Source organism: Chionomys nivalis, chromosome 3 (assembly GCF_950005125.1).
Source record: "Chionomys nivalis chromosome 3, mChiNiv1.1, whole genome shotgun sequence".
In the NCBI taxonomy this organism is placed as follows: domain Eukaryota; kingdom Metazoa; phylum Chordata; class Mammalia; order Rodentia; family Cricetidae; genus Chionomys; species Chionomys nivalis.
Genome location: NC_080088.1, coordinates 98,287,444 through 98,301,314, shown reverse-complemented (window position 1 = coordinate 98,301,314; position 13,871 = coordinate 98,287,444). Strand labels below are relative to the sequence as shown.

At 48.1% G+C, this 13,871-nt stretch overlaps 1 protein-coding gene and 1 non-coding gene across 3 annotated transcripts in view; one reads left to right on the top strand and one right to left on the bottom strand.

Moving 5' to 3' along the window:
* The window catches only part of Srrm3 (serine/arginine repetitive matrix 3), a 68,401-nt gene that overhangs the window by 10,721 nt on the left and 43,809 nt on the right, over positions 1-13,871 (top strand). The window lies entirely within an intron of this gene.
* On the bottom strand, positions 11,245-11,346 carry LOC130872288 (U6 spliceosomal RNA). Its single transcript, XR_009056900.1, has one exon. It is a non-coding gene; the product is annotated as a U6 spliceosomal RNA (small nuclear RNA).

Here is a 13,871-nt window from a genome sequence, read left to right as displayed (position 1 = left end):
TCAGAAGTAGCACGACCACAGTGAGTGGGAGCACGCTGCTCCCAGGTGCTCGGGCTCGGTGCCATTTAAAGGCAAGGACCTGTGCCATGTGTCATCGTCAAAGGTTCCCATGCTGCATAGGTTGACATTAGGGTGGCTCGTTCCCTCCTCTTCCGAGGGGCCTGGAGGCTGACCATTCCCATCCAGGCTACTGTGCAACTTGAGGAGTCCATGGCCCTGGTGAAGGTGATAAGCTATGAGGCACGTGTTCTGGGAAGAAGGAGGCATCAGACACAGAGAGTTGGTTCTGGAACCTTAGCCAGACAGATGCAATTTCCCCTCCTCTCCTGGCCTCTCCCACAGATGTCTCCTCTCCTGGGAACTGACCCCAGGACCTTGCGCATGCTGAACAAGTGACCACCCTCTGGGAAGCAGTCCTAAACCCTCACGAAGGGGTTCTGAGCAAGGGCTCTACCACCGAGCTACATCCTCCGCACTCTTTTTGCTTTGATTTGCAGACAGACTCACCAAGTTGCCCAGGCAGGCCTGAAGCTATCGGTCTCTGGGGATGACAGACCTGTGCTTGTAGACCCAGCTATTTATCACCCTTTCACCCTGGCCAGGGTCTAGGCGGAGCTCACGGCATGAGTGGGTTCCCAAGCGGTGATGGAGATTCCTTGTTGATGGCAAAGTAGGAAAGGCAGGCATGGGAAGGCATGAGTACCCATCTCCCCCCGCGTGACATCAAGAGACTCACCCCTTCCCAGAGAATCAAGGGCCTCCTTCATAGCCCCACTTTCCATCCCTGAGGGATCCACGGGTTATTGTCAACGATGCTGTTAATTAACTGCTTAATTAACTATTTAGGATAATCAGATTAATTGACATTAATTGGTTACCATTTGTCAAGGACCCTGAAATGCTGTGCCTCTCAGAGTTGAAGTGTGTGTCGAGCACTGGGCAGAGGTCTCGGAAGGAACTGTCAGGATGCTCTAGAGCTGAGACTGAGCAGGTGGCAGGCAAGGCTGGGACCAAGGGCTTCCAGCAACCGTCCAGGGTCTGTCTGAGCCCCTCCCAGGCAGCCTGCTGAGCTTTTGAGTGCTTTGGCGGACTCTCCTTCCTTAGATGTTTAAGAAAGGGTTTGGGGCTGGTGAAATGGCTCAATGGGTAAAATTCCTTGTCACCAAGCCCGACCTGGCCTGAGTTCAAGCCCCTGGGACTCACACAGTGGAAGGGCAGAACTGGATCCTCCAGGCTGCCAGATGACATCGTGTGTTTGCTATGGCATGCGTGTGTGTGTGTGCGTGTGTATGTGTGTGCGCGTGTGTGAGTGTGTGTGCATGCGTGTGTGAGTGTGTGTGCGTGCGTGTGTGTGCATGCGTGTGTGTGCGCGCGTGCATGAGTGTGTGTGTGAGCACACCATCTTTTAATCAATTTATTTTTTTTAAATGGTTTGAGGCAGCTGCGTATGGCGCCTCTACCACTCAGCCTGGCTGAGGCTGCCTGCTTTATGAGTTAGAGCTCAGAAAATAAGTTCTCCTGTTGCTCTTTCTCCCTTTCTCTCTGATACACCAGCCGATGTCTGAGCATGGTTCCCCCTGCTCTGCGCGGTTTTTCCTTCCTCTTCTCCACCCCCAAGCCAACAGCTGTGGGGCCATGACCTGCCTGCCCCGTTGTGGTTTTCATTTTCTCTCAACATTGTAATGAAAGCATCCTCCAGCTTCAGATAAAACAAAACAGAAAAGGTTTGATATCTGGGGATGGTAGTTGGGAGGCTGAGGCATGACAGTCACAAGCTCAGTGACCTCCTGGGTTACATAGTTTGAGGCTAGCCTGGGCTGCAGAGGAAGACAGCCTATCAAAGAAAGAAAAGATTTGAAAGAAACAGCCGGGGCTGTGGGGAGTGGGAGAGTGGGGAGGGCCTCTGGGGGATGGATCTGTCGGTAAAGTGCTTGCTAACATGTGTGAGCCTGAATTTGATGCCCAAAGCTGGGCATGGCAGGGCATAAGTGTGGCTTCAGTGCAAGGGAGATGGAAACCTAGCTTTGTTGATGGGCTGTATTCCCCGTGAAGGGCCCATCTCAAAAACCAAGGTAGGCCAGGTTTGGTGACTCGTATCTTTAATTCCAACACTCAGGAAGCAGAGGCAGGCAGATCTCTGTGAGTCCAAGGACAGCCTGGTCTACAGAATGAGTTCTTGGACAGCCAAGTCTGTTACACAGAGAAACCCTGTCTTGAAAAACAAACAAACAAAACCTCAAAAAATTAATTAAAAAATAAAAATAAAAACCAGGGTTGACAGCTACTGAGAAATGGTGTCTGGGGTTAATCTATGGCCTCCACTGGCAAACCTTCACTGGGACATACACGAACTAAATAAAAATAAAATAAAAAGGAACCAAGGGAAAGAGGAAAACTCTCCTTCCCCCACCTGTAAGGGAAGTTCTCCTGAAGAGAGACCTAATTCTAAATACGCTATAAATAAGTCACCATATAACAACTGCTGGGGTGTGCCACACACACTCAACTTTTTTTTTTTTCCGAGACAGGGTCTCTCCGTAGCTTTTTGGTTCCTGTCCTGGAACTAGCTCTTGTAGACCAGACTGGCCTCGAACTCACAGAGATCCGCCTGCCTCTGCCTCCTGAGTGCTGGGATTAAAGGCGTCCAACTTTTTTAAAATAACAGAAAAAATGAAACAACAACAACAACAAAAAAGAATAAAGTCAAGTCATTGGGAGGTGGTGGCGCACGCCTTTAATCCCTGGGAGGCAGAGACAGTCCGATCTCTGAGCTTGAGGCCAACCTGGTCTACAGAGTGAGTTCTAGGGCAGCCAGGACAACACAGAGAGACCCTGTCATGAAACACCAAAAAAATAAAAACTGAGGAAAGATGAGCAGAATAGGGCTGATAAAATGTGCAAAATAGTAGCCGTGATGAGAGGGGCTGATTTGCATTGTTTAGTCAATTTCAGCCCCCCAAACCCAGTGCATTTCGACGCCTGTTGAAAAAACATGACTTACCGTTTTAGATTACAGCACTTGAAACAACAACAAGAAAAATTACTATGAAATTCATCCCACGTTTTAAGAAGGGAGAAAAAAAAGTCAGCCCACTCAAAAATGCAAGTGTGAATTTGTCTTCAGAGACTTTTTCCCCAAATCAAATCATGAAATCCAAGTTGAAAGCAGAGAAAGGACGCAGGAGCCTGCAGTCTCGTTTCGGTGAATTTTCTCTTTTGTGTGAATTTGCCTTATTGGGACCGCGGTCTTGACGCTCTGGCCTCCACCTCCCAGGTTCTGGGATTACAGATGTGTGCCGCCCCTGCTTGAGCCCGAGTCTTGCCTTGATTTTTCTATTTACCCCTTCATGTCTCCCCTCCCCCTCTCTGAACCTTCGTGGTGAGTCTCTGGTCTTCCTAGAAGACTACACCCCCCCCCCGTTTGTGCAGTGAGTGTGTGGATTTTTAGTAACCAGAGATGCATATAAATGTGTGGCAAAATAAAGGGGTCTATTTGGTGAGAAAATGGAGTTCCTGGCACAGAAGTTCTTCCCCAGCAGGAAGAGGACTCCAGGCTTGATTACAGAGATCGTTAGTGTGGAAAGACACAGAGAACGAACGTGATGTCTCTTTCTGTCTCTTACTCCCTTTACTGCCCAATCTTGCAGCCCCTGGGGGAGGAAGGACCGGGAGAGACTGGAGGCTGTTCCCTAGCAACAAGAGTCGCATCTGGATCAATAGGAAGGGCAGGCGATGCTCCAGCCCCCAGCCCAACTCTCTTTGGTTCTCTCTTTGATCTCAGCTGGCCCAGCAGGAACCTGAGGGGGATGCCCAGGGCAGCCTGCCTGATTAGAGGCAAGTCAATAGAGGGAATTTTCCACAATGAGGTTATGTGGACGGAGGCAGCATCTGCCCCAGACTCCACCAACACTCTCCAAAGGGAGAAACCAGCTGTCTGGCCAGTACTCGCCTCTCCTACCAATAGCTTCAGAGTTGACACATCACCTCCCAACAACTTCCATTTATTTATATATTTGTTTGTTTGTTCAGTGTGTGTGATATGTGCAGGTATGTGTGTGGTGTGTGCACGTATGTGTGTGGTATGTGCAGGGGTGTATTGTGGTATGTGCAGGGATGTATTGTGGAATGTGCAGGTATGTGTGTGGTATGTGTAGGTGTGTGTGTGTGTGTGATATGTGCAGGTATGAATATAGTATGTGCAGGTGTGTGTGTATGCTATGTACAGGTGTGCATGTGTGGTATTAGCAGATGTGTGTGTGTGTGTGTGGTATGTGCAGGTGTATGTGTACAGTATGTGCAGATATGTACGGTATGTGCAGGTGTGTATGTGGTATGTGCAGGTGTGTGTATGGTATGTGCAGGTGTGCATGTGTGGTATTAGCAGGTGTGTGTGTGTGTATGTGTACGGTATGTGCAGGTGTGTGTGTATGGTATGTGCAGGTGTGTGTGTACGGTATGTGCATGTGTGTATGTGGTATGTGCAGGTGTGTATATTAGGTATGCGCAAGTGTGTATGTGGTATGTGCAGGTGTGTGTGGTATTTGCAGATGTGTGTGTACGGTATGTGCAGGTATGTATGATATGTGCGGATGTGTGTGTGGTATGTGCAGGTGTGTGTATGGTATGTGCAAGTGTGCATGTGTAGTATGTGCAGGTGTGTGTATGTGTGTGTGGGCGCACCCACATTTGTGCCTTGTGTATGGGGCTAGATAGCAGTCTTAAATTTTGTTTCTCACATGGCACCCTCTTTATTTTAAAAGCAGGGCCTCGCTGACCCTGGGGCTTAGGCAGGCTAGCTGGGCAGGAAGCACCAGGGATTCACCAGGGATTGCAAATGCACACTCCCCGGCTTTGCATTTTTGTTTGTTGCTTATTTGTTTTTGTCTTTTGAGACAGGGTTTCTCTGTGTAGTCCTGGCTGTTCTGTAACTCTCTCTGTAGAACAGGCTAGCTTCAAACTCAGAGATCTGCCTGCCTCTACCCGCTGAGTGCTGGGATTAAAGGCATGAACCACCATGCCCAGCAACCATGTCCAGCTTTTCTCCTTAAGACCTTTTAAATTGGTTTGTGTGCATGCATGGGTGTGTGGATGCCCTCAGAGGCCAGAAAACACTGGACCCTTGGAGGCACTGGATACTCTGGTGCTGGAGTTGCATATGGTTGTGTACTGCCCTGCAGGGTGCTGGGAACAGAACTGTGGTCCTCTGGAAGGCCTGGAAATACTTTTAACTGCTGAGCCACGGCTCCAGCTCCACAGCCGAGATGGGAGCTCAGGTCCTGCTGCTTCCCATACATTTTTCCAATTAAACCATTTCTCTAACCCTTTATTTTATTTTATTTTTGAGATAGGATCACAGTTTATTCTTTTTTTTTTTTCCAAGACAGTGTTTGTCTGTGTAATAGACCTAGCTATCCTGGTACTAGTTCTTATAGGCTGGCCTCGAACTCACAGAGATCCGCCCGCCTCTGCCTCCCAAGTGCTGGGATTAAAGGTGTGCACCTTAATCCACCATGAAGCCAAGATAAGATCTCATTTTTCAATGCTGGCCTTGTACTGCCTATACAGCCAAGGATTACCTTTTTATGCATGTGTGCATATACAAACGTGCACGTATGTGTAAGTGCACACGCCATAGCAAGGCACATTTGTGGAGGTTAGAGAATAAGCGTCACTTCTCTCCTTTGTACCATGTGGGTTCTGGGGAACCAAACTCAGCCTTGGAAGCGAGTGCCTTTACCTGCCGAACCGTCTGGACTATCCACTGAGGGTGACCTTGAAACGCTAATCCTCCTGCCTCTACCTCTCAAGTGCTGGGATCACAAGTGTGTATCATCACTCTGATGTAATGCTGTGTTGGAGATGGAACCCAAGGCTTAGTGCACGCTAGACAAGCGCAGTAGCAACCGAGCCACACCCTAAGCCCCCAGCTCTGCTTTCAATAGCTGTCTGCTGAGTTGGGGGGGGGTGTCTGTGTGGGGTTCGAGAGCAGTATTGCCTATTCTGGTCTATTCCAGGGTCTGTAAGCCTGGAGTGTAGAGTATCTGTCGCCCCTGGTTGATGATGCTCGTCTGAACTCCTGGCGTGGTGGGGTCTGTCCCATACGAAGCTCTGTATGGCCAACTCTGGACTTCGGTGGTCTGCACTGGGGTCACTTGGGTTGTGTGACCCAGACTGTAGTTTCTCCTCGACAAGCACATAGTGGATGCCACCTTGGCTCTGGGAATCTGCCATCCCAGCTTCTGATCTGGGGATTCAAGTTGGAAGCTTTAGAATAGGGAGAGGAGCTTGGCTAGAAGACAAGTCCTTCCTGTCTCATTCAGACACTGGGCCAGCTTCCCGGCCTTGTGACGGGGATGACAGTGCAAGCGTCAGAAGTACGCAGACTGGACGTTGGGAGCAAGGACTAAGGACAGCTTCCGCTGAAGTCCCTGGAGATGACAGGTGACAGTGGTAACACACAGGAAGTGAGTTCCCTACCACTGCAAGCACAGGCTGATTTTTCTCTTTCTTTCTTTCTTTCTTTCTTTCTTTCTTTCTTTCTTTCTTTCTTTCTTTCTTTCCTTCTTTCCTTCCTTCCTTCTTTCTTTAATGTGCATTGGTGTCTTGCCTGCATGTATGTCTGTGTGAGGGTGTCAGATCTTGGATCTTGGAGTTACAGACAGTTGTGAGCCACCATGTGGGTACTGAGACTTGAACCCTGGTCCTCTGGAAGAGCAGCCAGTGCACTTAACTGCTACGCCGTTTCTCCAGCCCCACGGGCTAGATTTTTCTTACAGTTAGTTCATCAGTTAGTTAGTTGGCGTGTATCATGACACACACATGTAGAGGTCAGAGGACAGCTTACAGGAGTCAGTTCTTTCTCCCACCATGTGTGTTGGGGGCTGAACTCAGGTCCTCAGCCTTGGTGGCAAGCAGCCTCCTCCACTAAGCTATTTGCCTGCCCCAGGTTGGATTTTTGCTTTGTGTATTTTGACATAAGGTCTCATGCAGAACAGGCAGACCTTGAACTCACTATGTAACCAAGGCTGACCTCAAACTACTGATCCTCCTACTTCCACCTTCAGGCACTGAGATGGTCACAGTTGGCTGCCCTGTGTGAAGGCCCCTACAAGACACTAAGAACAGGAAGACAGACTAACTAACCATTCTTAGAGAGACCTCGACCAAGCTGGGGAGTGATCCCAACACGCAAGAGACTGAGACACGCGAATCATGAGTCAAGTCCAGAATAGGAAATTAGGTATGGTGGCACACACCTCTAATCCCAGCACTTGAGAGGCAGAGGCTGGTAGAGCTCTGTGAGTTCGAGGCCAGCCTGGTCTACAAAGTGAATCCCAGGCTAGCCAGGGTTACCTAGTGAGACACTATCTCAAAAACAGGGCTGGGGATGTGGCTTGGCTGGTAGCGGTAGCGTGCACAAAACCCTGGGTAGTGTTCACAAAGCCCTGGGTTTGATCCTGAGTACAGCTGACACTGGGCGTGTTGATTAAAGCGTGTAACCCCAGCACTCAGGAGGGAGAGGCAGAAGAATCAGGAGTTCAAGGTCATCCTTGGCTACAGAAGGAGTTCAAGGCCAGCCTGAGCTACACAAGACAATAAATAATACATAAACAGACAAGCAAATATGCCTGCCACTCAGCCAAAGATAGAGCATAACAGAACAAGAGCAGAAGCCAAAAGGTGACCCCAGAGGCACATTCCCCCAGGAGGACATATTTTAGAAAGTCATTGGAGGCTTCAGAGAAGAGGTGACATTGCCCATTTCGGCAGAATGAATGGAAGGTGGGGCATTCCAGACACAAGGAACGGTATCGGCTGGTGTGTTCCAAATAGTGCAGAATATAGCAGGGGAGATGGGAGCTAGCCTCTCTCTGGACAGGTTGCCTAAACCCACATACTCTCAGGGCAGCCTATGCTTCTCCTAGGCTATGCACGATCATCCGATCATCCATATTCAACAGCAGAGACTGAAGCTGCAGGAAAGGGGGGGGCCAAACCCTGGCCCAGCCCAGGTGGTTAGACAGAGGTCTAGACTGAACAGAGAAGGACAGGAGAAGGGACCATGAGGCCGGCTGTCAAGGCACAGCACTGAGGACCCAGCACTGCACAAACCAGGCTGCCTATCTCTCCCCCAGGTCCCACCTTGGCTCCAGCCCAGGTGCCCTAGTGAAAGAAGCTCCCGCCAAGATTTTCCTCCGGCTCCAGCAGGGGCCCCAGGAAGCTCCAGTCGCTGAATAATTGAAAAGAAGCAGTTTGGTCTTTTCCTCCCAGCTGCAGCAGCGTCTTCTGGAGGGTTGGGTAACAAACAGCAGCTCCAACTCTTCCCCAGAGACACCAAGGAGGCTGGGAGGAAGCCGCTGTAACCCTCTCGCTGCCGGGAGATGCCAGCTTCTCCTTGCTTCCAGCTCTTGCGGCTCACTGTGGCGTCTCCTCCCTCCTCCCCTTCCCTTTTTCCTCCTCTCCTTCTCCAGAGCTCAGCATCTCATATAGCCCAGGGTGGCTCCAAATTCCCTCTGTTGCTGAGGATTGTGTTGAACACTTTGTCCTCCTGAATGCTTGGGTTGCAAGTTTGGGGACACCACAGTTGGTTTCTGCTGGAAATCAAAACTAGGGCTTTTTGCATGGTACTAAGCGATATCCCCATCAATGTACGCATGTTTGTTTGTTTGCTTGTTTGTTTGTTTGTTTGTTTTGAGACAGAGACACGGTCTCTCGGTACGGCAGCCCACTCTGACCTGGAACTCACCATATATCACAGGCTGAGCTTGAACTCATGGTCTTACTGCTTCAGCCTCCCACGTACTGGGACTGTAGGTGTCCACAGCTACCTGGCACATAAATTGTACACAGATCAGTTTCTTTGCTCTTCATAACTTCTTTGAGAGGAAGTACTTATGTTAAACCCCATTTTACAGACAAAGGGGCTGGGTGATAGCACATACCTGTAATTTCAGTGCTCTGGAGTCCAAAGCAGAAAGCTTGCACGTCCAAGGTCAGCAGATACATAGCCAGACCCTGTACCAAAAGCAAATTAGCATGGGAAAAGGGGTAGGGAAAAGCAGGGCTGGGATGTAGCTCAGCTGGTAGACTGCTTGCCTATCTTGTATGAAGCTGTGATCCGAGCACTTGGGAAGTGGAGATGGGATGACCAGAATTTCAAGGTTATCCTTGGCTACATAGACAGTTTGAGTCCAGCCTGAGCTATACGAGACCCCGTCAAAAAAGAAAAGAGAGACATCAGCAAGATGGTAAAGGCACTTCCCAGCAAGCCTGACAACCAGCGTTCAATTCCCAGGGCCCACATGGTGGAAGGAAAGCACAAACTCTCCCAAGTTGTCCTCTGGCCTCCGCATTTGTACCACACACACGATAAGTGCAGCTTTTAAAATGAAAAAAAGAAGGGGGAGTCACACTTCTCCAGGAAGAGCTCCCACCATCATGCCAGTCTTCACTCATTCCAATTCACCCTCACCAAACCCTCACAGACGGCATTTTAAACATCTCCTTTCCATCCTTTGTTCCTGGATTTTTCCTCTAGAGGGCGCTAGAGAAACCACACCTTGAGTAACTTTGAAGGACAGATTCCAAGGCTCAGGGCGTTGTAGTCCAGTCCTGACCATCATGGGCAGGGATCACAATGGAGGCACCAGTCACTGTGGCTGCTGCTCTGTGCCACTCTCTGCTCCCAGGCTGCAGAAGCTGAGGGTTCCCATGGCATGAGGGGAGGAGCTGATAGGACTCTGCCCTTAGGAACATGAGTGATCCACCGTGACGGTGATGGAGATGGCTCTCTTTGCCAGCTTGATAAAATACGTTGACAAAATGTTGTTGAACCTTGGGGGATTTCATTTCATTTGGTTTTTCACCAGACGCACCAAGCATGTCTCTGACAATATACATAAACAGAGACTGTGCTTTCGTTTCCGGGCTGCCCAGACCCGAATAATCACACAGAAACTGTATTAATTACAACACTGTTTGGCAGATCGCTCAGGCGTATTTCTAGCTAGTTCTTATCTCTTAAATTAACCCATTTCTATTAATCTATTGCCACGAGGCTGTGGCCTACCTGTAAGTCTCTAGTGTCTCTCTCCTTTAGTGGCTCCATGGCATCTCTCTGACTCCGCCTTCTTTCTCCCTGCATTCAGTTTAGTTTTCCCACCTACCTGTATTCTGCCCTGCCATAGGCCAAAGCAGCTTCTATATTAACCAGTGGTATAAAACATATTCATGCATGCAGAGGAGAATTCCACATCAAGTATATATGTGTGTGTGTGTACATATATGTGTGTGTGTGTGTGTGTGTGTTTTGTACCCCACCGCTACTCAATAGCCATGTTATTCTTATTGTGTATATGATGGGGGATGTGCTAGGACCAGATCACCTTTATGAAATTGATTCTCTCCTTCCAACTTTACGTGGCTTCCAGAGATCGAACTTGAGGCCTCAGGCTGCTGTGACAAGCCCTTTTATCCACTGAGCCCCTCCCCATTTCTAACCGGTTTACTTGTTTATTTCTTTGTTTGATGTTTCATATAGTCCAAGCTGGCTTCAATGTGTTGTGTAGTCAAAGACGCTCTTGGACCTTTGGTCCTCCTGCCTCCATCTCCCAAGTATTGAGATTACAGGTATGTACCGCCTTGTCAAGCATTTTATTTTTAAGTTGTTGAGACAGGATCTCATGATAAGCTGCCCAAGATGTCCTTCATTTCACTGTGTATCTCAGGCTGGCATTGGAATTCTCATACTCCTCCCTCAGTCTCCTGAATTCTGGGATTGCAGCCACACCTGGCCATCATTCAGTCAACAGCTTCCCTGACCATTGCAGACAAAAGCACACTCTCCCCGGATGGTGTTTGCTGTTATATTAGGAGGAGGGGATGGGGTGTGGCTTCAGTTCTCCCTTCATTGCAAGCCTATCCCTGAGAAAAAAAGAAAGGAGGAATGATCTCACCCAGCTACTAAATAACAGCCTCATTCTACAGATTGGAAAAAGTACGTTTAGAGCAACTTAACTTCCCCTCATCAACTAGGCTGAAGTCTGCTAGAATTCAAGATAGAGTCTACAGTACCTGCATAGAATCCCCCAGTGAGGGGCTGGGGTGTGGCTCAGTGGTAGAGCACCTGTCTAGAATCCCCCCAGTGAGGGGCTGGGGTGTGACTCAGTGGCTAGGGTATGACTCATAGGTAGAAGAACTACGTACAAAATCCTGAGTTCAATACCCAGTATAAAAAAAAAAGTTAAAAATAAAACTAAATTCAAGTTAAAAAAAAAAAACCCTCTGGGTAAGGGCCATGCTAATCTCTGTATCGTTCCAATTGTGGTATATGTGCTGCTGAAGCAAGCATGGAAACTTGTACACTTGAGAGCGTTGAGGTCTTGGATCCTGAGAGTCCCCCTGCGTATGGAAATCTCCAGCAGGCAGGGGCAGGGAAAGGCAGGGTAAGTTCTGTTCGAACTAAGCAAGAAAGTCCTAGGTACAAAAAAACCGTACTCCTAACTCTCCCCTCAACCGCCCATCCCCACCCCGCCTGCGACGTGTGCTCTGTCCGTGGTCCTGAAGTCCTAATGGCAATGAAGAGAGCCCTTTGCTGAGACCAGCAAAGGGCGGGGCGGGAGGGAGGCTGTGGGGAGGGGTTGGATGGTTTGGAACCTCTATAAACTCTTCCAAAGACTCTCTAGCCTGCCCTGAGTTTGTCCTCAACCTCCACGGGTCTTCCTCAAACACTCAAGGACTTTGCTCACTCTGATGGATTTTTTTTTCCCCTATGTTGTTTTGCAATAGGGTCACATGTAGCCCAGACCCACTTGAACTCACTCTGTAGCTCTGTAGATGAGCTCAAACTTCTGGTCTTCCTGACTCCACCTCCTGAGTGCTGACGGTAACAGGCAAGCATCGCAGCTGGCGTGGAGCTCCTTAGTTGGCTTATGTGGCATTGAGGATCAAAGGCAGGGTTTCCCACAGGCTAAGCAAGCACTCTACCTACTGAGCCACTTCCTCAGCCCTCTGCTGCTTTGCTACCCTGTTATGGGGCTCCAAAATTAAGCCAATAGTGACTCTTTCAGAGAATCTTCCCTTGATGTCCAGGAACTCCTAATACCCTTCATGTCCAAACTAGAACTAACACTGCTGACTGCTGGTGTGGGACAATTGTCTATATTCTGTCGATTGTGTTTTAAATAAAGGCTGATTGGCCAAGAGCCAGGCAGGAAGTAGAGGCAGGACAACCAGATAGGAAGTAGAGGCGGGTCAATTAGGACAGGAAAATTCTGGAAAGAGGGAAGCCCGTTCCTCTGCAGTCCTGCCCAGACACAGAAGAAGGAAGATGTGACCCGCCCCACTAAAAAAGGTACCAAGCCATGTGGCTAACATATACTAGAATAATGGGCTAATATAAGTTATAAGAGTTAATAAAAAGCCTGAGCTAATAGGACAATCAGTTTATAACTAATGTAGACCTCTGTGTGATTCTTTGGGACCTAACGACTGTGGGAACTGGGCAGGACAGAAACTCCCCTGACAACAGATTGCCAATATTAAAGACAGCTTGTGCAGTTTGCAAGCCATTATGTCCTGAGGTAGTATTCCCCAAACCTTCATCCATGGCCACAACTTAGAAGGAAAAGCCAGAGGTTGTGACTTGAACCTATAAACCCAGCATTCAGAAGGCTAAGGCAGGAAGATCAAAAGTTCTAGAGAAAAAAAATCTGTCTGGCACTTGGGAGACGGAGGCAGGAGAACCAGAAGTTCAAGATCATCCTTGGTTGCAATAGTTAGTTCAAGGACAACCTGGGCACTTGAGACTCAGTTTCAATTTTTTTTATCTTAAAAGAGAGAGTTTCAGGCCACACTTGGCTATGTAGTGAGGCTCTGTCAAAAGAAAGAAAGAGAGGGAAAAAAAACAAAAGTGCATCACCTAGGGAACTATAATAATCTCACCTCCCGAGATTTGGATCTGAGATGTATCACAGGTTGATTGACATATAAAATACAGGGCACCCAATTAGATCTGAACTTCAGAGAAACAATGAATAATTTTTAGAAGTCTGTCCCAAATATGAACTTCATGAAATTCAAATTTTATTTAATGAGGAAGCCCATGTTTTTATTTGCCAAATCTGACAACAGTTATCGGAATTCTTAGCAGAAGTCTCAGCCCAGTGTGACCTGAATCCTCTGTGGTCCCTCAGATGTATGATGATGGAGATTCTGGCTACCTGTGTCTTCTCATCTGCTCGCTTCTCAATATTTTTGTTGATGTAGCTGAAGATAGCTTAGACTTCTGGAATCCTTCTTGTCATATTGACTTAAATTGGGTATATGATCAATGAAAATCCCTCAATGCTTCCTAAATATATTACTTCTAAACACTGCCTAACCCATTCCAATTTTAGAAAGTTAGTTGTGTGGGGGGGAGCGAGATTCAACATGTACCATTTCCCAAAATCCTTCCCTACCTTTATACATTAGTTCCTTTGTTTCCATCTGTTCAGTCGTTTGGACTGTGACTATATTTGTGAGCTGCTCCAGACTGTGTCCTCAGGAAATCTGATCTTCAGGGTGTCACTGTTCCATCCACTCACTAAGCAAGCATGCTGGAACAGGGTAGGGCACCGTGGTCCTCCGATATAAACCTACGCACATTATGTTATTTAATGTCTATTTTGAATACAGGTAAATCAATAGAACAAAAGACAGAGTATAGCTCCCTTATAAAAAAATACTAGGGCCCAGAAATGTTTCCAATTTCAACTGTATTTTTGCAGATTTTGGAATATTTTCGTGTGTGTGAGCATTTAACTCAGAGCCTTGTGAAGACTAGGTAAGCATTCAACCACTGAGCTGTATCCCACCCATCCCCCCTTTTT